The 25,007-nt window shown below is 36.0% G+C and overlaps 1 protein-coding gene and 1 long non-coding RNA gene across 7 annotated transcripts in view; one reads left to right on the top strand and one right to left on the bottom strand.

Annotated features, from left to right (window-relative positions):
* Positions 1–4,080, top strand: part of LOC308501775 — a 75,101-nt gene extending 71,021 nt beyond the window's left edge. Inside the window, exon 3 of the long non-coding RNA XR_013993963.1 lies at positions 259–4,080. This is a non-coding gene — a long non-coding RNA (uncharacterized lncRNA). The remainder of the gene's footprint in view (positions 1–258) is intronic.
* LOC308501774 (uncharacterized protein) overlaps positions 1–24,071 on the bottom strand; it is a 101,545-nt gene extending 77,474 nt beyond the window's left edge. For 3 of the 6 annotated variants that reach the window (XM_081058774.1, XM_081058777.1, XM_081058773.1), the window contains exon 1: positions 23,861–24,066. The gene's annotated coding sequence lies outside the window, so the exon portion shown is untranslated. Of the gene's footprint in view, positions 1–23,860 lie in introns of all 6 variants that reach the window. The other 3 variants (XM_081058776.1, XM_081058775.1, XM_081058778.1) reach the window with 2 other exon arrangements.
* Between the last annotated feature and the right edge of the window lie 936 nt (positions 24,072–25,007).

The following is a 25,007-nucleotide window of genomic DNA, read 5'->3' on the forward strand; positions in this document are numbered from 1 at the left end:
GTCGGTCTCCATGATTTTGTGCCCAACCAAGTGGTCTAGTAACCAACTAGATTAATGTTTTCTGGGCCAAACATTAGCAATTCATGAAAGGCCGTTGGCTTGAAGCAGGGCCAAGTGAGGCAGGAGGCCATGCAATCACTGGTGGGCTTGTTACTTATTGGGCTCCTTTTTAGTGATGAGACCATCCCTGAAGATATTTGATTTACTTCAAGCACTGATGATGCAAAGCAAATGACCTGCTTCATGCTTACCCCACAGAGCCCCGACTTTTGCTCAGCGTTCTGAAGCCGTGGGGAGGATGGGAACCAGACTACTCATGAGGAAGTAAGTAAACTACCCCGCCCACAACACTGCTCCCCTGTACAGAAGTGAGAGTAAGTTCAAAATTGGGTGGAAGTGTTTGCTACAAAGGCTTTTGGCATCTTCCTGCCCATGTTAAGCAACTCAGGCACACACTACCAGTATCCTGGCAAGAAACTCTAACTCTCATAAGAGCAGGAAGAAAACCAAAGAAGACCAAAGTCTTCAAACAGAAAGAAACTCAGAGGCAAAACTCTGTGGGAGTGAGAGAAATGAGGCAATTGCTCTGGGCATACTGGGTGACTCAGCAAGCCTACAGGAGAAGAGCTTGTAATGCTGGAGGAGTTAGGGTTGGTGCCACCTTAGAGTTGTGGAGAGGAAGAGGAAAAGTGTGCTCATCAAGAAAAAGCTCATGGTCCCACATGCAAAGATGGAAGTGGCAGCCTTCATGGAAGAAATGCTCCTTTTCCTGTCAAAGCCTATGGTTAAACTCTGTGAAAAAGAAAATGCCCAACAGGTGGCAGCACCAGATAACTGGAGCAAAACAAAACTACAGTTCATCTTGCACACTCCGTACAGTAACTTTATTCGGTGGGATTTCATTTAGCTCTTAGAGGCTATCTCCATAAAAGGGAAGAGGTATTGAATTCCTCTCTGGAGTCCCAGCGCCTAGCACAGTGCCTGGCACATGCTGGGGATATTTGTTGATTGAATGAATCAATTAATGAATGGATGAATGGAGAAAGAAATTTTGAAAATTCACCTAAACTAGGAAAAGCCATCATTTGAAGTGGGTTCTATCCCCTTCTTATTATCCCATCACTACTATTGTTATGTTAATTACAAATTTAATTAGTTTTAGTAATAATAATAACAATAACATACCATACTAGATCAATTTTCTACTCATCCTTCTACTAACCTACGTCCTTATTCTTTACTTAATTAAATTTTCCCTATCTCTTTTGGAGACTAAAAAAATCATGTTTTTCTTTTTTTTTTTAAACCTGAGATTAGAGACACAGCAGCTAAAATACCAGGTTTAAAAGAATTCATCTATGTTTGGGTGTTGATGTTTGTAAGAAAGACAATAGACAATCATTCTGTGATTAGTTGTATTTCTTTTTAACCAATGATATGTTTGCCGATTGTAATTATATTAAGTTTACTCTTTAAACATGTTTTCTTTCATTGGCCTTCTCTGAAACATGCTATTGTGTTGTGGCTTAAGCTTTTTTAGAATCTTTGCTTAGTAATAATAATTTGAGGTAATAACAATAAAAAAGACTAAATAAACTAATGAGAGCTTAGAGCACAGGGCCTACGCACCAGGCCCCGTGCTGTGCTGGGGAAGGGTGATGACGGTTGCTCCTGAGAGAGTATAAAAAAGTCCTCACCCTTTGCTTAACCAGGGACACACGATGGCCACTTTGTGCACGAAAGTAACACCTCCCATGTCTACCTATCAGAATGAGAGATAGCCAAATTTACTCTAAAAGTTAATGACAAGACCTTTGTTAATAAAATAATAGCAGTTAGCACCATGGAGTTGAGTCTGAGGGGCAGTTTTTGCATATGAATGAGTGTTTTGAGGGCAGGAATATTATCTTATATATTTTCATATCCCTGGCACCTCACCCACAGTCTGGCATATTTTAGGGCCTCAATAAATATTTACTGAATGTGTGGAGACTATCAGGATATATCTCACTGAACAATGGTGCTTGAATCAGAGCCACGTTCTCAGCAGAAGAAAAGAACAGGAGAGCAGATTATGAGAGCCAGCATTCAGCAGACTCAAGAATGGGCCCCGAACCAAAGAAATCAGATAATATCATCTGGAAATGATGACACTCTTGATTATCTCTCTCATCTTCGGAACTCCTGTCTCTATTTTGTTCAACTTTGACACACCTAATCATTTTAATTCTTTTACAATTTTATTATATATTAAATGCAACTTTCCTGAACTCAGAGAACCCATTTGAGTCCTTTGTATGCTCAAGGTAAAGTTCTGGGTTATCATTAATTTCCCTAATTCTAGAAGAATATTGGATCTTGCAAACAATTTTCTTAAATAGTGATGGTCCCCAGCATCAGGCTTAATTCCTATTCTCATCCTGCCTGTTCTCCCTAGGCAATCTCATCCCCACCCATCATTTCTATACCAGACTCCAGATCTTTACCTGTAATCTAGATTTGTCTCCTGAATATTATGTCCATACATACAGCGAATTGCCTACTACATCTCTCAACCTAGATATTCCATAGCTACCTAAACATATATCAAAGATCAAATTCAGGAACTTCTGGTTTAAGAAGGCAGATTGAGCATATCCACTTATCTTTTTCCCCCCCAAACCACATTAAAATCATAGTAAAGAAATAAAAACGTATGGACACACCCAACCCCACCTAACAAAGAGAATAGTAGAGAAGGAGAGGAGTAGAAAGTCCAACAAAGTTTTGGAAGTCAAGAGATGGATGATGAGGGGTGACTGATGACCAGAGGGGAGTAAATTGAAGCCTAGAACATCTGAGAATGAGACACGGCCAATGAAGCAGTCAATCTACCTAGAATACACCCACAAATGCTCTCAACTTGTAGACTCCAAACTCTACAGCAGGCAAGAGAGTGAAAAACAAGCAGAAAACAAAGAAAAGTACTTCAGTATCTTCAGAAATACTAAGAATGATATTGCATCCATAAAACAAAAGCAGGATAAAAGCCATGAGTTCCAAAACAGCATGTTTCTACCAACTAGCTACCTCCTGTCTCAGTCAAAGCCACCATCATCCACTCAGTTTCCCAAGCCAGAAAGTTGAAAGCGATCCTTTATTCTTCCCTTCTCCTTAAGCCTTATTCAGTGAACTAAGGGTTGATCCAATCTCTTAAATATCTCCCCTTCCTCACAGCGACTGTCTTTTTTTATGTTTTTCCTGAATTTTCTCAGCAGCTTTATTTCTGTTCTTTGCAACTCTAGTTTAAAGCCTTCCCAAATCATTCTCCAGGATCCCGTCCTTCCGAATCAGCCCAGCATCTAGCTCACTGCCCTCCAACCAGTGAGTGCTTCCTAACTATTTAGAGTAAGTTCTGACCGTCTGTCCAGTCCCAAATTTTCACAACTTCATACTTTGTTCTTTATATCACATTAATGTGAACTTACTTTTCATTCTTCTTCAAAATGTGTCGCTTTTTGAAAACATGTGCTGTTCTCCCTGTCTGGTACCCCTATTCTCTTAATTGTCATGAAAACTCCTTAGGCTCAGTTCAAGTGACTTCCCCTGAGGAAGTGCTCAAACTTCTCTGACTGACATGGGACTCCTGGTCTTTGTATGCCCTGTGTCTGTCTCGTTTGCTTCCACTCCAGCACTTCTGTGTCAAATTGTAATTGTATGTGTTTTGTTTCCCAGACCAGACTATAGACTCTTTGAAGGCAGGAACCAATCCTTTCAGCTTTGTATCCCTTGGATACAAAGTGTGTCCATGTGTCACATGGATAAATGATCACTATCATAGCAGATGGGAACTCAAGAAACCATCCACATAGTCCCTGCCCTTGGGCCAATGAAGTATTATCATTCTCATTTTGTTAGTTGAAGCAACTGAAACAGAGATTAAGATTGCAAAACTGGAGCATACATTTGTATGTATGATGGGGCAGCAGCAGGGAGGGGAGAGAGTGGCAGTCATAAACCAAAATCCTGGTTTCCAACCTTCTTCTACTGTGATCTTTCTACCACATGATGACACCTCTTACTAAGCTATTATCATTAACTAAAAAAAAAAAAAAAAAGAAAAGAAAAGAAAAAAGAAAAACTCAACTGGAAAAAAGAAAATATAAGCTAAAAAAATTATTGCCTAAACTAAAGGGATTACTTTCTTTAAAATAATCACAATTATTATATGATATGTTTAAGCCTAGCCTTGTTTTGAGCTAGGAAGATAATCATGCTTTGAAATCATCCACTTACTAATTAGGCACGATGTCCTGTATATAATTTTCTATTACAAACTAACAAGGAAATGCTTCTACAGGTTATCACATCCAGTTCTCCCATTATTCTCTTATTGCCACTTCTGGTGCATATGTCAAAGTCACAAATGGGCCCAATATTATTGGTGTGCTGGAGAGCCAAATCCATTTTGGTTCCTATCTCAGCACACTCTCAAATAGCCCAGCATTATCTTACCCCATCCTTGGGAATTCGCAAGTTTTTGTCACTTCAGCGAAAGATCTGCATCTTCTATTTCTTTACTATTTCCCTTGGTGCCTATACTAGGTACTCCAGAGGGAAGTTGTTGACTTGATAAAGATGATAAAAAGGAACCTGCAAAACACTCAGTGATTTCCCCCCCACTTTCTTACCTATTTTCCTCTCTTGGATACTGCTATCTGATAGCTCCTCGTCAGTCTACTTTTCTATTTTATTTTTTTCAGCCCCACTGTTCAGATGAAATAAATTTCCTAGATTCTGCCGCCTTCCCTCTCTAAGGAATCTTATCCATTTAGTTTCATCATAACCCATATGCTAATGACTCCCAAATTATGGTTTTAAAACCAACTTCTAATAGCTAAAGACCCCAATTTCTAAGAGCCTCCCATACAATGTTACATATATAGCCTGATAAACCTTAAAAACAAGATATCTAAAATAAAATTCATCACTTTATGCAAACCCATTTATCTGTTTGTTAAAAGCATCAGCACCCTTCTGAACACAGTGGCCCAGAATCCCAGTCACAGTTTGTACTCCTCTGTGCTCTTTACTTTGCCTCCACTAGGTAAGCCGAGATGGCTCCACAACCTGCAAGGAATTGCCCTGTGGCCATGCTCGTAATACCTTCCCTTACCCTCAACCAGGATTTCCTAGTGGGAGCTGCCAAAAATAGCATCTCATATACCAATCAGGTCTAGTGACTGGCCCAAGAGATGGATATGTGACCCAAGCCCACCCATTGATGTCCATCTCTGGAAAAGTTCAAGCTGGCCCAGGGGAAAATCCCATTCTTCTTTAGTCCCTCATCTAGAAGAACCGGCTATGGCAATGATCCTCACACAGCGAGAGCTTGTCTGTAGTATGAAAATATAAAGGCTGGTTTCCAAGAGACAGTGGGGAGGACCAATGACATCTGAGGCCCTGATTCAATTGTCCCCATGTTGCTCTATATCTGTCCTTCCCAAAGTTAGGTTAGTAAGCTAATTTTGCAAATAAATCCTCCTTTTATACTTTTTAGATGAATCAACTTGGCCTTCTGTCGTTTACAAAATCCTAACTTAAACCTTTCTTTTCACCATATGTTTCGCCTTCTCCTAAACAAATAGGTAAGGATTTAATTAGCTGCCAAATCCCGTGGATTCTACCTCTTAAACATCATTCACATATATCCCGTTTTCTTCACCTAGGGTCCTGGGTTACAGAATGGCTTCCTTTCTATATGCCCAGATTCTAGTCTCACCTCCTTTAAACATCCTGCAATTGTTGTCAAAGAGCTTTCTAAAGATGATATCGACGGTGTCAGCCTTCTTTTCAGTAACTTTCAGTGGCTCCCTAAGACTCACAGAATACAAATGAGACTGCTCAAACAACCTCAAATACCCTATGATTTGGCACTTACTTTCTTTTCCATTTCATCTCTCTGAATATGTCTGTCAACCAAATGTGACCACTCACCTATCACTAGGTTTTCCTGAACTTTCCTGTCTCTATGGTTTCCATGTTCTCTCCACTTATCAGAGATACAAATCCTACTCATTATTAAAATGTCACTTTCTTCATAAAGACTAAAACCTTTCAATCATCAACAGACTACATTTTCTTTGCTTCCACAGCACTTCATGCCTCTATGGAAACACATTTGCTTTGTGCTATAGTTATTTTCATGTATCTTATGTTCCTTTTAGGTATAAACTTCCTTGAGGACAGGAAATTTTCTGTGTTAACCATTAGTTCTCATGGGTTCCGGAATATGCCACCTCAAATATGTTTCTTTGGTATATGGATTATTTTGAGCTAAAGGCAACAGCAAATGCAGGAAAAGCTTTCTATTTCCCCCTAACTACCTGAAAATAGAGTATGATTTCCCTACAATTTGAAAGGAACTTTCCATTTATAAAGGTGTCTCATACCAGGAAGAGAGCTACTCCAAGAGACAACTCTTATCACCTGAGCAACTTTTATCGCAGAACAAGATAAGCCATCCTTACTATACAGTTTCTTCCATCATTTGCCTCCTCCATCCAGGAGCTCAAAAGCCCCTTTCCTTTGTTAAACCTAAAATGATATATAAGCCTCAACCATCTGGCCACCTCCTTGAGTTTTATTTCTTTGTGAACTTCTGTACAATCATATATAACTGAATCTGTTATTTTTTTCCTCCTGTTAATCTGTTTCTTATCAATTTCATTGGGGGTGGGGGCAGCCAGTGAACCTAAAAGAGTAGGAAAAAAACAGTTTTTCCTCCCCTCCAGTAAGTGCCTCCCCTCAGCATCACATTTTATACCTAGTAAGTTTTCACCAAACACGTGTTAAATTGATCTACGTATGACATGTAGACTTGGGTAGAGGGATGGTTTTTCCTCTAATCATTTCAAATTTTAATTCAGTGTTGGAATTAGAGCTTCCTATGGAATCTATGGGACAATTATTATGGAAGTCTAGATAATTATACCACTTTCTATTTTACTATTCTCATGGATGTCCCCTGTAAGAGAAATCTCAGTTTAAAATAAATTCTATAAGCAAACTGAAGGTCTGAGTCTATCTTGTTAACACAAAACAAATTTTTATCTTTCTATCTCCTTCCTTCCCCCTCCCTCCCTTCCTCCCTTTCCTTCTTTCTTTCCTTCTGAAAGATAATCAAAATGTAAGCTATGGCTTGGGTGTAATTAAAGGTGCCAAACCAAAGTCAGCTTTTATTTAAAACCCTTTGCTAAGTCAGCATGCATCTCCTCCTCTCAGATATATGCAGACTGCACCTGAACCAGTTGAGTCATGTTATTTGTATGCCATTAAAATGGGGCATCTGATAATGTCTGCTCCCTTTCTCTTGTTCAAATCATAAATGGGGCTCATTTCCCTTCCCTTAGTCTGTGATATTTGAATATTTACAATCTGTGACAGTACAAAGAAATAGATTTTGAATACTAAGCAGTCTATAGTTGAAGTGGGGAAGCCATGAGGAAAGAAAAAACAGTGAACTCTAATAATAGTGAATTTTTTGTGAGTGGGAGTAGGTTATGGAAGATGGGAAAGAAGAAGAATGAGGATGAATGACTAAGAGCAATGAAAGTTTACAAAGAAACCCAAGAAAACTAAATATTTGCTTATGGATGAACCAGAAGGGAAGAAATGGAATTGTGCTTTTCACATACATAGTAGGTATTCAACAGCCACTTGTATAAGGATTTGGGCAGTGCTTAATAGATAGAACTTTCTTTCTTAGAATTGAGAAGAATTAAGAAAAAATATTTCTTTCAGAGGACTGTGGACTTTTTAAGGCTATGTGATGACATACTTTATTTAAATGGTTTGACCAGAACTTGGTTAAGTCCCTACCTGCATGCAATTCTATATAAGTTTCGTTTTACATACTCTGGGTCAGGGCGTTTATAGTCTGAATCTTTATCTATATTTTTACAGATGAGCTGTATTGAGAAAACTCAGTTTCAGACTACCTAATCCTGGCTTTCCAACCAGGCAGAGCCATTCGGACAGCCCAGTTTTGCTCGCTTAGCACAGTTAATAAGAACTGAAGCAAACCTGAATAACTGGGTTCTGCGTCCTGAGCCTGGTTTGCCAAGGAGAGTAGACAGATATTACTGATAACAGAGTTGAAAAATATGTAGCAACTAATCCAGTACAGAATTAAAGAGCTGGGATATTGGAATGGAAATTACATCAAATTTGTGGTCAGGACAACATGAGTTTGAATCTCAGTTCTCTTATGTGGACTTTAAGCAAATCATTCAATTCCTGTGACCTTGAACAAAACACCATTTCTCTCAGATTCAGCATCCTGCAAAAAATTGGAATGTAAATTATTGTGAGGATTAAATGAGATAATGAATGTAAAAGTCTTTATAGTCTGCAAGGTGTTATGTAGATGTGTTATGAATTTTAGGTTATGGTCTTGTTAATATTATGATTAAGCAAATGGTTTCTATTAGTTTCTGAGAGCAGAGGAGTCATGTACAATATATGTATAGACCTGGTGAGCCATTCAGTAATTCAACATTCATTCAAATATTTACTAATGACATACTATGTGCCAGAAATGTTTTAAGTTCTAGAGATACAGCCATAAGGGGGAAAAAACAGATAAAAATTCTTGTCCTCATGGACAGGATATAGATAATTAACTAGCGAAAAAAATGAGGGCTGCCAAAATTCACTTGTATAAAAATTGTGGTTACATTATTGTAAGTTAATGTAGAATCATGTTTTTAGTTGATAATATAAAGATAATAAAACAAATTGTGCACACAACTGATAGATTCTGAGCTGAGAAAATCCCAAATGACGAGAAGGGAGTCACTTCTGAACTCCTTCCCACCTCTATTCTGCTCCTGTCCACAAGAACTTTAGCTGGTTACAAACAGAAAAGGGGCTGGGCAGTGGTTGTGAGCCAGGTTATCTTGGGTTAATGTACATAATAATATGATAGGATGTGTCCTGGAGAAAAGTAGCATAAGAAAGGGAAATAGCGAGGGCTATGGAGGGTGATTAGGGAGGCCTCACTGAGAAGGTGGCATCTTAGCAAAGGCCTGAAAGAGGTGAGGGAACCATGCAAACGAGCTCTGGGTCAATCACGTGCCTGTCCAAAGAAACAGTAAGTGGAAGGTCCTGAGTTGGGGACATGCCTGGTGTGCTTGAGAGGGCAAGGCGTTCAAGTGTTTTGATTATTATAACTTCTTAATATAGTTTGAAATCAGTAAGTGTGATGCTTCCAGCTTTGTTCTTCTCAGGATTGCTTTAGCTATTTAAGGTCTTTTGTGGTTCAATGCAAATTTTAAGGTTGTTTTTCTGTTTCTGTGAAAAATGCCATTAGAATTTTGATAAGGATTGCAATGAATCTACAGATTGCTCTGGATAGTATGAACATTTTAACACAATTAATTAAATTTATTGGGGTGACACTGGTTAGTAAATTTATATAGATTTCAAGTGTACACTTCCATAATACATCGTCAATATATAGTGCATTGGGTGTTCACCATCCAGACTCAATTCTGCTTCCATCACCATATATTTGACCCCTTTTCCCTCTTTATCCACCACGCCCTCCCCCTTATCCTCTGGTAACTACTAAACTGTTGTCTGTGTTTATGAGTTTTTATTTATTTATTTCTTTGTCTTGTTCATTTGTTGCTTTCAGTTTTATATCCCACATATGAGTGAAGTCATGTAGTTCTTGACTTTTTCAGTCTGGATTATTTTGCTTAGCATGATAATCTTAAAATCCATCCATGTTGTCATAAATGGCAGTATTTCATCTTTTCTTATGGCGGAGTAATGTTCCATTATATACATACGTATATATATGCATGTGTGTATATATATATACACATATGTATATGTATGTGTATGTATATATACACATATGTATATATACACGTATGTATATATATGTGTGTGTGTGTGTGTGTGTGTATATATATATATATATATATATATATATATATATTCCATTGTATTTATCTTCTTCACCCAGTCATCTATCAAAGGACACTTTGGTTGTTTCCATATTTTGGCCATTGAATAATGCTGCAATAAACATAGTGGTACATATATCTTTATGGATAAATGTTTTCAGATTTTTTTGGTAGATACCCAGAAGAAGGATCACTAGGTTAAGTGGTAATTCTACCACGTAATTTTTTTATGGCATGTCCATATTGTTTCCATAGTGGCTGTACCAATTTACATTCCCACCAGCAGTGTATAAGGGTTCCTTTTTCTCTCCAAACTCTCCAACACTTGTTACTTATCTATTAGCCATTCTAACAGGTGTGAGGTGGTATCTCATTGTGGTTTTGATTTGCATTTCCCTAATAGCTAGTGAAGTTGAGCATCTTTTCATTTATCTGTTGGCCGTTTGTACTTCTTCTTGGGAGAAGTGTCTTTCCTGGTCTGTTGCCCTTTTTTTAAATTGGATTGTTTGTTTTATTTGTTGTTGAGTTGTATGAGTTCTTTATATATTTTGGATATTAGCCCCTTATTGGAGCCGTTGTTTGCAAATATCTTCTCCCATTCAGTTGGTTGCCTCTTTGTTTTGTAGATGGTTTCTTTTGCTGTGCAGAAACTTTTTAGTTTGATATAGTCCCATTCATTTATTTTAGCTTTTACTTTCCTTGCCTTTGAAGTCAAATTCATAAAATTGTCTCTGAACCCAAGATCCATAAGTTTAGTACCTCTGCTGTCTTCTATGCAATTTATTGTTTCAGGTTTTATCTTTAGACCTTTGATCCATTTTGAGTTTATTTTTGTATATGGTGATAGCAGTCTAGGTTCCTTCTTTTGCACGTGGCTTTACAATTTTCCCAGCACCATTTATTGAAGAGGTTTCTTTTCTTCATTGTATGTTTTTTGCTCTTTGTTAAAAATTATCTATACCTATATCTATCTATATCTATATTCTATCTATCTATCTATATCTATATATCTATGCCTATAAATATACATGTTTATTTATGAATTCTCAATTCTATTCCATTTGTCTGTTTATTTGCCAATACCATGTTGTTTTGATGATTGTCACTTTGTAGTATAAACTGAAGTCAGGGAGTATGATGCCTTCAGCCTTGTTCTTTTTTCTTAGGATTACTTTGGCTATTCATGGTCTTTTGTGATTCTACACAAATCTGATGATTTTTTTCTTCTATTTCTTTAAAAAATACATTGGGATTTTGATAGGGATTGCACTAAATATGTGTGTTACTTTGGGTAATATGGCCATTTTAACTATGTTGATTCTTCCAATCCATGAACACAAAATATCTTTCCATTTCTTTGTGTTCTCTCCAATTTCTTTTAAGAATGGCTTATAGTTTTCAGTGGATAGGTTCTTCACATCCGTTATTAAGTTTATTCCTAGGTACTTTATTCTTTTTGTTGCAAATGCAAAAGGAATTTTTTTTTTATTTCTTTTTCTAAGATTTCATTGTTAGGGTATAGGAATACAATGGATTTCTGTACATTAATTTTGTATCCTGCAACTTTACTGTATTTATTTATTGTTTCTAGTAGTTTTTTTGGTGGACTCTTTAGGGTTTTCTATATAAAGAATCATGTCATCTGCAAAAAGTGTAAATTAACTTTTTCATTCCCAATGTGGATTTTTTAATTTATTTCTCTTGTGTGATTGCTCTTGCTGAAACTTTTAATACTATGTTGAATAACAGTGGTGACAGCAGACATCCCTATCTTGTTCCTGATCTTAGAGGAAAAGCTTTCAGTTTTTCACAATTAAGTGTGATATTAGCTGAGGGTTTGTTTTATGACCTTTATTGTATTGAGGTACTTTCCTTCTATGCCCATTTTATTAAGTATTTTAATCATAAATGGATGTTATATCTTGTGAAATGCTTTTTCTGCATCTATTGATATAGTCATATGATTTTTATTCTTTATTTTGTATATGTGGTGTATCACATTGATTGATTTGTGTATGTCAAACTATCTGTGTACCCCTGGAATGAACCCCACTTGATCATGATGTATAATCTTTCTGATGTATTGTGTATTCGATTTGCTAGTATTTTGGTTAGGATTTTGGCATCTGTATTCATCAGAGATATTACTCTATAGCTTTCTTTTTTTGTATTATCCTTACCAAGCTTTGGTATCAGGGTAATGTTGGCCTTATAAAATGAATTAGAAAGCATTGCCTCTTCTTCAATTTTTGGAAGGGTTTGAGGAGGACAGGTATTAAATCATCTTTGAATGTTTGGTAAAATTCACTAGTGAAGACATCTGGTCCTGGAATTTTGCTTTTGGGAGGTTTTGGATTAATTGTTTCAATTTCCTTACTGTTCGGTCTATTTAGATTTTCCAGTTCTTTGGGATTTAGTCTATAAAGGTTCTGTATTTCTAAGAACGTGTCCATTTCTTCTAGGTTATTAAATTTGGTGGCATATAGGCCTTCATAGTATTCTTGTAGGATCCTTTGTATTTCTGGGGTGTCTGTCATAACTTCTTCTCTTTCATTTCTGATTTTGCGTGTGTTCCTCTTTTTTTCCTTAATGAATCTAGCCAGGGGTTTGTCAATTTTATTAATCTTTTCAAAGAACCAGCTCCTTGTTGCATTATTTTTTTTATTATCTTTTTGTTCTCTATTTCATTTAATTATGCTCTAATTTTTATTATTTTCTTCCTTCTGCTGACTTTGGGTTCCATTTGTTCTTCTTTTTCTAGTTCTTTAAGATTTAATATGAGGTTGTTTATTTGTTTAGGGATTTTTTTAAGATGTAATATTAGGTTATTTATTTGTTTAGGGATTTTTCTTGTTTCTTGAGATAGGCCTGTAATAATATAAATCTTTCTCTTAATATTACTTTTTCAGAACCCCAATAATTTTGATACAATGTATTTTATTCTCTTTTGTTTCTATGTATCTTTTGATCTCTCCTCTATTTCTTCTTTGACCCAGTCATTTTTCAGTTGCATGTTTAATCTACACATATTCGTGTTTTTTCCCCACTTTCTTTTTGCAGTTGATTTCCAATTTCAAAGTATTGTGGTTGGAGAATATGCTTTGTATGATTTCAATCTTCTTAAATCTGTGGAGGCTAGTTTTATGTGCCAACATATGGTCTATCCTTGGGAATGTTCCATGTACACTAGAATAGATTGTACAGTTTGATGGTCGAAGATGAAGGGCTCTGTAAATGTCAATTATATCTATTTGGTCTATTGTGTCATTTAAGGCCGCTATTTCCTTGTTGATTTTCTTTTTGGATGATCTATCCATAGTTGTCAAAGGCATATTTAGGTCCTCTACCATAATTGTGTTTTTGTCAGTTACTTCCTTTAGTTCTGTTAGTGGTTGCTATATATATTTTGGTGCTCCCTGATTGGGGGCATATATATTGATAAGAGTTATGTCTTCTTCTTGTATTTTCCTCTTTATCATTATGAAATGTCCATCTTTATCTCTTGTTACGTTTTGTATCCTGAAGTCTGTTTTGTCAGATGTACGTACGGCTACACCCATTTTTCTCTGGATGCCACTTGCTTGGAGTATCATTTTCCACCCTTTCACTTGGAGTCCATATTTGTCCTTATAGGTGAGATATGTCTCTTGAAGGCAACATAGAGTAGGGTTTTGTTTTCTGATCCAATCTGCTACTTTGTGACTTTCCATTGATGAGTTCAGTTCATTTACACTTAGGGTGATTATTGATATATGAGTATTTCCTATAGTCATTTTATCTTTTGTTTCTGGTAGCTTGGTGTCTCCATTGTTTCTTTGCCTTGGTGTTTCTGTCTGTTATTTTTGTTTGGTGGTATTCTATGATTTTTTTTCTTCTATCTCCTCCTTTTTTAGGTATGTGTCTCAGTTCCGGGTTGTTTTGTTTTGTTTTGTTTTTTGTTATTGAGTAGTTACCATTAAGTTTATGTATAAGAAAGTTTCATATATACAGTTGTACTTTTTCTTCAGCATGCATCTTATCTCCATTCTTGTCAGGAATTTATTCTTTTTGATGCAGTTTTTAACGAGAGTATTTTCTTTATTTCTCTTTCTGATAGTTTGTTATCAGTGCATAGAAATGCAACAGACTTTTGTATATTGATTTCGTGTCCTGCAATTTTACTGAATTTGTTTTTTTAGTTCTAACATTTTTTCGTGGAGTCCTTAGGGTTTTCTATATATAATACCATGTCATCTACAAATAGAGATAGTTTTACTACTTCTTCTTTTTCTTTTCTTTTTTCTTTTTTTTTTTTTTAAGGAGGGTGCAGCTCACAGTGGCCCATGTGGAGATCGAACCGGCAACCTTGGTGTTCTTAGCACCATGCTCTAACCAACTGAGCTAACCAGCCACCCCAGATAGTTTTACTTCTTTTCTGATTGGGATATCTTTTATTTCTTTTTCTTGCCTAATTGCTCTTATTATAACTTCTAGTACTGTGTTGAATAGAAGTGGTGAGACTGGACAGTGTCTTTGCAAGCCATATGTCCTTTATAATGTTATTAGATTGGTGCAAAAGTAATTGCAGTTTTTGCAATTATTTTTAACCTTTTAAACTGCAATATATCAGTCATAATTCCAATTATTATAAAATGTTGTATGTCACAGAAATAACCTAATTTACTCGTCAATTGTGCTATAATGAACCCTCATCAGATCTTTAACTATGGCCACTTTTGTCATTCACACAGTTAATGTTTTACTCTGATTCTTTTCTGAAAGCTTTTGCAATCAGTTACAGGGGAAAATGTTTCATCTCCCAGGAGATTCATGGAAAAGACTCTGGCAAATACTCTGTAGTATAGGTTTCTGATCATTTTAAAATCATTCCACTGGACTGGGTAAAGATTTTCAAAACTCTAATGGAGAAACTGATGGGCTCATAAAACTGCTAAACCAATCTCAAGCATAAGAATAACTCCATGGAACTGAATGAACTGATAAAAATGATTATAACTTTTTATGGTCTTTTTGTTTGAAACATTGCTAGTTCTTAAAAGTTGTATTTTCCATATTAAAGAAAATTTTTTCTCTTTTCTGTTAAGCTATCTATACTTTACAACAATATGGTTAAGTATACTTTGTGAACAAAGATGAAACATTTACTTTTCTTCCCTTTCTCATCCCTCCAGAATTTGGAAACTCTTATTGAATATTCTTACTTTCGTGGTAATATAATTATTTGCATAAGTTCAGTAAGAATCTGTTCTCTTTGTAAACAGGACAAATTTTGAAATATTGGTTATATTACCAAGGCTTTGAGTAGAATATCATATTTGAGGATGATGCATCTGAAATTTGATATAAGCAGAGAGTTTTAAGGGACTGAGGTTGACGGTAGGGAGCCAATACTCACAAAGCCCTCTTGGAACCTCCAACTGATATCTGGCTTACAGCACTCCTGGCATTCCAAATGAGTAAGGAAGATCATTGCCTGACAGGCCAAGGAATCTTAAGATATATTGGGAACCTTAAGAAAGGAGGAATTCACTCAGATCTTCAGGTATTGCAGATGAAGACTGATAGAAAATTCTTGGCTTGGTTTCCTAGCCTCAAGAGGCTTTTAAAAGTCTTATCTGAGTTCCCTTATTTAGAGTTCCCGCGAAGCAGACTGAAAAGACCCTAAATGCTCTATTACTATTCTTGTTGCTCTTATATAAATAATCAGGCCAAGTTTAATGAGACTAGATTTATTTTGTAAATTAGTCTTACTTCGATTAGCTTTGATAAAAATTCAGGTTATTGTAGAGAGAGAAAAATCTATGTTTCAATAAAAAAATATAGCACATCCTTGTGGATTATTGAATTCTAGCCATGTTTGCTGTCTTTGAGTATTTTTACATCTTTGTAAATTGTTTTGTACATTTTGTCAATAATTAAACATTTCCAATTTTTCCCTGACAGTTCAGGCTTGGCACCACTGAGCACTATATCCAGATTAACCAAATCCTTATTGGGACTACCTCAAAGGTCCCTACTAGCTAATGCTGATGTTTCCAAACTCTGAAGTAAAACCATGACTGTGACATGATGTATATGCCATCACCAAGGACAGTAAAACTGCAAATCAAGAAATTGAAACTTATATTGTCACTGCCATCCTCACTCCATCTTCTAAAAATGAGTTGAGCCCACCATCTAGAAATATTTTGACTGACTTTCCTCTGATCTCCAAAACTGGGTTTATAATTTCCTTCATCTATTAACCTTTGTTTTTCTTTTTGTTTCCATAGAAATGCTTCTTCTAGGAAAAAAAAATCTTTCAAAGAGCAGGATGAAGGGTACCAAAATATGCCACCTCAAAATATGCCTATTTGACTTAGGGATTATTTTGAGCTAAAGGCTATTGAGAACCAGCAGAAAACCTTTTTATCTCCCTCTAACTGCCTAAAAATAAAGTATAAGTTTCCCCTTTTGTAGAGAAAATTTACATTTAAAAAGGAAATTTCCATTTGTTAAGGTGTCTCTTACCAGGCAGAGAGCTATACCCAGAGATAACTCTTATCACCTGAAAGGTTCTTACCAGCATAACAAAGGAACCCTTATTTTCCATATATTTCCTCTTTTCCCCTTCCTATAACTTGCATCCCCTACCCAGAAACCCCTAACTTTTTTGTTTGTTTTGCCTAAAATGGTATATCAAGTCTCAATCATCTGGCTACCTTCCTGAGTTTCATTTGTTGTGATCCCCCATGGGTGTATATGTAAATCATTTTTTTTTCCATTTGCTAATCTGTTTCTTATCAGTTTAATTGCAGGGCCCAGCCAGTAAACGTAGGAAGATAGAGGAAAAAAGCTTTTCCTTGCCTTCAAAGCTAATGACTCTAGAGAGGAGTGAGGCCAGGGAATCTGAAATAGTGCATATGAAGTGGCTAATGCATACAGATAGTAAGTAATAAAGCTGACAGTAAGTAATAAATACACTGAATAAGTGTATGGACTTTGAGGCCAAGCTTGCAGAAAACCCAAACCTCTTACTCTGTCTGAAAATGTCCTACACAACCTGGCCCCTGCCATCTGTCCGACACCATCTTTCAACATTCTACTTCTAAGGTCCAGGCAACTTGTTGTGAACGAAAAAGGGGCTATGTAATAAATCTGACAAGTTCAGTGACCGAAGGTAACCTCATAGGGTAATCTGATCATAAAATGGTAGCTAGGCAGGTGATGGTGGGTAGTCATGACTCAGGCTTATAATTCTTTAATAAATGGTTTATCTTTGCCTCAAACAAACCCTGTCCATTGTTCTTGTGCTTCCAGGGTAACACACCTTTGCAATGCCAGAATAATCCTCTTTTGTAGACCCCTCAGAGGTGCATGACCTTATTGCCTGTATACCATACCTATTCACTGTAAATGTTCGATGTTAATGATCTTGTACCAACCAATGTAAAAGAAATATATCTCTCCATTTTGCTTTTTATCCACTCACAGGGATGTCCACACCTTGCATTCTCTGCCTCCTTAAGCTACCATCAACATATTTCATGCAACTTTCTTTATGTCCCTTCCTTTAATTCTAAAACTACATTTCTCTGGAGCATTTTGAGATCTTGCTTCTGTGCATGTCCTCAGTTTGGCTCAAATAAACTGATAAGTTTTCTACAGGTTTGGACATTCTTGCATTGACATTATTCTTCGTTTTTAAACCACATCTCATCTTTTCCTGCCATAGGACCTTAGTGCGTGTGGTATGAATATCCTTTCTTTTTTGTATGCAAATGTTTTCTTATCTTTTAATGGAGGCTTAACTGTCACATTTTCAGAGAAGTCTTCCTGACCCCTCCTTATAAAAAGGATTTTTCTCTGCAATTCCATAGTGCCATGTGTATTTCTTCCTTTAAACTTATCATAGTTTAAAGTTACTTCATTAATTTTTGTAGTGACTTCTTTTTGTCAGTCTCTCCAGTAGAATGGAAACCTCTTGAGGAAAAGGCAATGTCTGTCTTAATTCACCATTATATCCTCAATATGAAACACAGGGCCTGACCCCAGGAGAATGAATGAATAAAGGGTTCCTACATGAGAAATGGGTTTAAGGTAGTATTGTCCATATCATTATTCAAAGTAAAAACACTGAGTTACTAAATGGAAAAATGAGAGGTACTGGTAAGTGAAGGTGATAGACTGGAAGGAAATGAGATGAATGCTCTAATTTCCTTCCAGCTCCAGGAGTCCTTGAACTATGGAGGATATCATTAAGGAAACCGTAAGGAAGCAGAATCAGGAATTCCTTGGGAAGTTAAAAAAGGAAAACCAAAATTTGGCATATTATATGACATATAGGAAGTTATTTAAAGCAGGGTTTTGAAACTGTGAATCTATAATTGTGTTACAAAATTCCAGGAACCACATACAATTTTACACAAAAACATGTCTCTTTGTATGCATGTGCAAATTTCTAGGCAATAATGTCTCTCATATTTGAATGAGTGATAACTTCCACATGGTTAAGAAACACTGATTATAGCAACTTATAGATAATCTTGACTCAGTTTTCAAATTAAGAGCTCAAGGCCCAAAGATACTATGGGATCGGCTGAAATAAAATTAGGTGAAAAGAAGGCCCAGGACTCAGGTCTGTCAATTTCCAATCCAATGTTCTTTGAGTTTCCTTAATGCTTCCGGAAATTGAAATAAAATACAGTGTGAATAAAACAGAAAAGTTTAATTTTTTGGAAAAGTAAGAGAAAATTCAAACATATTGATTCTAAGGTAAAAACAATAGAACCATCAGACTAACGGAGGCTCGAGGTTTACCTAACAGTTCCCTGTTTTCAGGCAAAATACATCTAAACATCCTGGAATTTATATTTTCAAGATATATTTATATTTTTCAAGATGGTTAAGGAATATAAAAGAAAGGGCCAAAATAATTATTCAGCTATTTAGCTGAGAAACAAAATGAACTAGATTATCTTCATTTAGAACATAAGCATGAAAATATACATCAAACTTGTCCACAAAAAAGAATTTAAAAAAATAATGAAAGCATAAACTGACAATCTATCAAAGTCTAGTTCTCATCTATGAGGCAAAGCAAGAAAGAAACATGGGTGTTTTCTCACGAATACTAAGATAACAAAGCATCACAAACATTTGATTATCTTTCACAATGTGGTCTCAAGGATAAACTAAGTAAATAAAATCTACAATCTCCAGTCCTCATGTTAGGTAATCAGTCAACTTGTGTTCAGAGAATATCAGAATATTAGGAGACCTGAATTCAAATCCTGCACTTGCCACTAATTCATGGACTTGGACAAATCAATTTCTCTAGTTCTCAATTTTTTTCATATCTTTAGAGTGAAAAAAAAATTGACCTGGAGAACAGTTTTTTAAACTTTTAAAAAGTTTTTTATCTTTAAGAATTTAGTTTTTTTATTACCACTGATATTAAGACATATATCTTACATTATCTGCATAAATAAACATATGCTTATAACTGAAACAAAAGTCTTATAAAACAATACCAACCCTTGGTCTATTCAGCACACTCTGATATTTTCTGTTCTAATAGATTATGCCCTGTTTCTTTCTTTTTCCTCTTTTAATTCAGGTTGTGACCCATTAAATTGATCCCAGGATGTACACATGGGTCACAGCTATTTAAAAAACATTATGAAAAACATTAAGGTCACTTGTAGCTTTCATGTTCTACTAATAATAAACTCTTTTTAAGAATGACAAGTCAATAGTAAGATCAATTTACTTGAATTTCTATTTTTCCCTTTCTATATTGAAGATGATAATCGATAAAGAAATACAGGTAGCAAAAAGATAAGTAGAAGCTTTGAGCATCTATGAAAGGAAATTCAGCCAGTAAATAATTTAACATTGACCATAGAGAAAAAGACAGAAGACATTCACAACTAAATTGGAAAGTTTTCACTAACATTTTGTTTTGCTTTTTTATTTTTCACTGACTTTTTTTTTAACTGCCCAAGTTTTAAGAGTTCCTTAAGAGAATGTTTGAGAGAAGGAGAAGGCTGAGGGTGTAGGAAGAGAGGAAAGAGGGAGAGAAAGAAGGAAAGGATGAAGAGAGGTAAATGTTCAGGTGTTGGTGGGTGGTCCTGACCCCTCTGACCTTCACTGGTACTTGGCTCAGCTTATGTGAGAAATACTCTCAATACATGTGAAAAAGGACCTTCTGAGCCATGTCAGCATCCCCTACTGCTAGAGCACTCAGTCTAAATTACAAATCTGATCACTAGATGTCTGCTTAAAATTCTTCAGGGACTTCTCAGCCATCTCCAGGATAATGTGCAAATTCTTCAGCATGGCACATGAACCATTCATAATCTTATCACATCTTCCCCTATTTCTTTTACCAACATTCACACCCTCAATGTACACACACCATCACCAGTTACATCAAGTCCTTGGAGTTCCCTGACCACCCTACTCATGCTTTAAATATTTCCCCCATCTCTTTTGTCTTTCTAGAATACTCTCCCCTCAGTTTACCTCTTCTAGTCCTTGAAGTCTCAGCACGTGTGTCCTATCTCTGTCATTCCCCACCTCGTCTGTTCTCCTCTAACACTATGCTTACCACAATCACAGATTCTAACACCACATATTGCAACATATATCTGTTCATCTTTCCCATTAGACCCTGACTTCCTTGAGAGCAGGGGTCAGGTCCATTCTATTCATATGTGAACAGTGCTCAGTACATAGTAGAAATTCCATAAATATTTGTTAACTGAATGTGTATTGAAAGACTCTCCTACATTCCACCTATTCTAGCTGCTGAGAGTCACTGAAATTTCTGAAATTCAATTATGATACTTGCCAGTCATGTGTAATCAGATTAAGCAGATAATCCTCTACTCTTCTGGACAAAACTTCGGCTAACTTTTCATATAACAAGTAAAGTGTGAGTCTTTCCTGGTTAAAAAAGATGATAATGATTTAGGAAAATGGAAACATATGTTCCTGGCAGCCAAACAAGACAATGTTATCCTCCTAAAACGGCCTCTCTAAAAAAGTTTGGAATTCAGAAATTCAGAATTCAGAAAACCAGAGTGGAGAGTTTAGGCAATTTAGTTTTTCAATTGTTTCCCCTTTATTAGTTAAAAACAGAGATAAATATGGCCTTGTGGCAAAAATCTTCTGTGTGAAAGAAAACAAAGCACCTCTAAAACTCTTATACCACCTTGGTTATCAAAACAGTAGGATTTTACTAAGGCAATTAATCCTTGCTATGAGGAGCAAGTAACATAGATTGGGATAATTCATTTTTAAAATATGGTAAATGAAACAAGAAAGGGTCAATTAAATCTAACAAGGGAGAATGATAAGAGGAACAAAGATAATTAATTTTTGCCCTAATGGTTAAAAGAATGAAATATCTGACTTTTAGAAAATGAACAGAGATGAGCCCAGTGAAAGCCCAAATAAGGAGGGAATAAAACAGATCATGATTCTGGAGTCGCCAAGGAGACCCTTCTGGAGTTAAAGTCATTTTAGATTTGATGTCTTAACAGGAAACACAAATGGACAGCTAGGAAATAAAAAATATGCTTCCATTAAATTGCTGATAAAAAACAGGTGAGAGAATATAAAGAGTTAAGGACATGGTTTAAATCTCCATGTCTCTGACATACAGGATATCTCAATTAGATAATGAGTTTTTATTTCCTAAGGAACAAAGGAACAAAATTAAGTAAATGCATTTATTGTTCATCATAAAAAGATAAAGAAATCTGATTCCAAAAGTGTTTCCCAGTGATTCAAATTCTGGTCCTCAGTGAATTCTTTGGGGGGAAAAAGCCCAAAACAACAACAAAAAAACCCACCAAGAAATATAACCAGTAAAGTTACATGAATTGTTTAGGACAGTTCAAGGTACTGATGTGATTACATTTTCATCATTGTTGGGATTTTTGTCCCCCAAATTACTAATGGTTAGTGGTAAACTCTGATTTTTTAGAATTTTTCTTTTCTTTATTTATATTATCAAAAGTTTCTACAATGATGGCACCTGTTGGTTCAGTTGGTTAGAGCACATTGCTCATAACACCCAGGTCACCGGTTTGATTCCCACATGGGCCAGTGAGCTGTGCCCTCCACAACTAGATTGAAAACAAAGACTTGACTTGGAGCTGAGCTGCGCCCTCCACAACCAGATTGGAAAAAAGCAACAATGACTTGACTTGGAGATTATGGGTCCTGGACAAATATACTGTTCCCCAATATTCCCCAATTAAAAAAAAAGTTTCTACAATGAATATGTATTACTATTGTAATGAAGAAAAATTCCATCTCTACCCCTCTCCCTCACACCTACAAAAAAATTCTTGAATTGGACATCTAAAAAAATGGTTTGTTTTATCTTTGTGGTAGAAATATGAAACATTTGATCCCATCAACTCAAACCGTTACTAAGATGATCTCTAAGATATTAGACTACCTAGAAAAGCATCAAATTCAGACTCTTAAAACTATTAGGTTGGTGCAAAAGTAATTGCAGTTTAAAAGGTTAAAAAAAAAATTGCAAAAAACCGCAATTACTTTTGCACCAACCTAATAGAACCTGGAGGACATACTTCTAATAGTAGCGGTGGCTTTATAACACCTTTTCTCTGCACAGAGGCGAACTTTTATTGTTGTTACTTGACAGCAAGTAATTAAATTTAATTAGGAAATTTAAATTTTAATTGATTTAGTTATTGACTGTGTTACTACCAATTTCTTGATTGAAATTTCAAATATCGACTTAGTTCAGATTTTATTTAAGTAGCTTTATTTTTAAGGACAGAGAGAACTCATGAAAACACTATTCAGTTCAGCCACATGGGAGCTGAGGATGAGAACTGGTAAGCTGTCAGGGTGGGGGTCGTGCTCCATAAATCCTGGAGCCACTGGCCTCTTTTATTTGCTCTTTTCTGAATATCTACCACATTCTTATCTCCACAGCACAGATCCTTTCACTTATTCATAACTTCTGCTTTTCCTTGATTTGGGACTGCACATGGCTTTTTCTAGGCCATAAAACAGGCATGATGCTACATATAACACATAGGCTTCCGGCAGCTAACACATCTAACTCTCAGAGAGCCAATTCCACACTGGTTCCAAGAGAAGCCACCTATTGTCTCAGCTTGGGTGACATGTACATCTCTGTTCCAATCTGCCAGGGTAGAGGAACTGGGATACATTCTATCAGCATGGCCACCTAGGCTCTCCTCTTCTACAGAGTCTTTTTGGGGGGCCATTTCCAGAGAAAATGACTTTAGGACAAAGGGACTTTTACTAAGCAACTTTGGACATACTATATATTTAGTAATGGGATGAAAACATTATTGTGTAGTTCCTCTTTGCCTCTCCCAACCCTCTTACCAAGTATCCTGTTGTTCCTTGCTTCAGCTGCCACAGGCTCCAATCCCAGGCTCTCCCTCACAGGTAATAACCCAATTTTCAAAGCATCTGCACTTCTCCCCATCCACAGTCTCATTCTTATAGCATCCCGCTCTTTCCTGGCTGAAACAGAGGAACTAATTCATACTAAATTGCTTATTAGTGACTTTATAGCAAGCCATTCATCCTTTCAGTGACTTCATTTACTTATCTCTAAAGTGACAGAGCTTGGATTAATTGACTCTTAAGTTGTTGTCTGTATAACTTTCTAACTTCCAAAAATAAAAGTTGAAGATCACCCCTCCAAGGCTATTTGCATTTTTAAAGAGCATTCTAAATAATAATAATAGTTAACATTCATTTAGGGCTTATTATATGCTAGACATTCTTGTAAGAGCTTTTCATATAATAATTTCTTTAATCCTTACAATAACCCAGATGAGAAAGTGTGTTAATTAGGATCATATTAACTGTGGTAATAAATAAATGCTGAAAATACATACCTTAAACAAAATCGAAGTTTATTTCTCACTCACATCACAGGCCACTATGGGTATTCCTGGTCTGTAGGTGTCTTTCTTCCATTTAGTGATTCAGAAAACTCTGTTTTTTCTTTGTGGCTTTACCATCGCCTAGATCTCACTGTCATCTGCTTTCAGCTACAGAAGAAAACAGAGTGTGCACAAGGTACCCACATATTAAAGACTCTGGCTTAGAGGTGACACACCTCGCTTCCACTCATACTCTACTCATGAGAAGTAGTCTCAAGGCAATAGCTTGAGGCAGAGGAGATTGGTAAATATTGTCATAAATGGGATAGTCAGTTCTCAGAAAAAAATTAACGTTTTTCATTACTCCTCATCTACACATTTTTCACACTTTAACATTTCTTTGACAAAAAAAGCATTGTTTAATCAAGGACAAGTATTCAATGTAAATTCATATTTAGTTGGCAGTATTTTTTCTATTTTAGCAGTACATAAAACTGTGTATTTGACAATCAATGAAATCTTAGGTTAGATGAAATTTGGTGTATAATATGGAAGAGAGAACAGAAGTTTCCTTTTCCTCAGTCTGCCATTCTTTTCACCAAATATTTATGCACACCCTTTTTTTTCCTCACTTTAATTACACATACTATAATAACACATATTATAGTCCACTCCAGTTCAAGCATATGCTCAAAGTCCAGCATTCTTTAGGAAATATGAAGTCTTCCCATCTGAAGCTCTTCTCAGTATGGTGATATACAAACACATAGAGAAACTATCTGCCCCTCTCACTGTGTGATGATAAAACGGGGATAAGATAATCAGAATAAAAACTCCTGTTAAGAAAGAGAAGAATATACTTGTACAGCAGTCACTGGTTCATTGCAGTAATGGAGTCTGCTTTTTAAGTTATGATAGACACAGTTTTAATAAACATAGCTTTAATAGACATAGTTTTGATAAACATAGCTTTAATAAACATGGGTCTCCACCTTTCCAGCACCCAATATCTGTTTCTTTGCTACCTACTGCCCAAATGTTCTGCAAATACATTAGCTTTTTAATGTAGCAGCATTTCCTTCAAAGTATCAATTTCTGTATTAATTAGGGTAACATTAGGGGCAATAAATGATACACCCCAGAATATATAGCACAAACA

This window comes from Rhinolophus hipposideros, assembly GCF_964194185.1.
Source record: "Rhinolophus hipposideros genome assembly, chromosome: 9".
Classification (NCBI taxonomy): Eukaryota; Metazoa; Chordata; class Mammalia; order Chiroptera; family Rhinolophidae; genus Rhinolophus; species Rhinolophus hipposideros.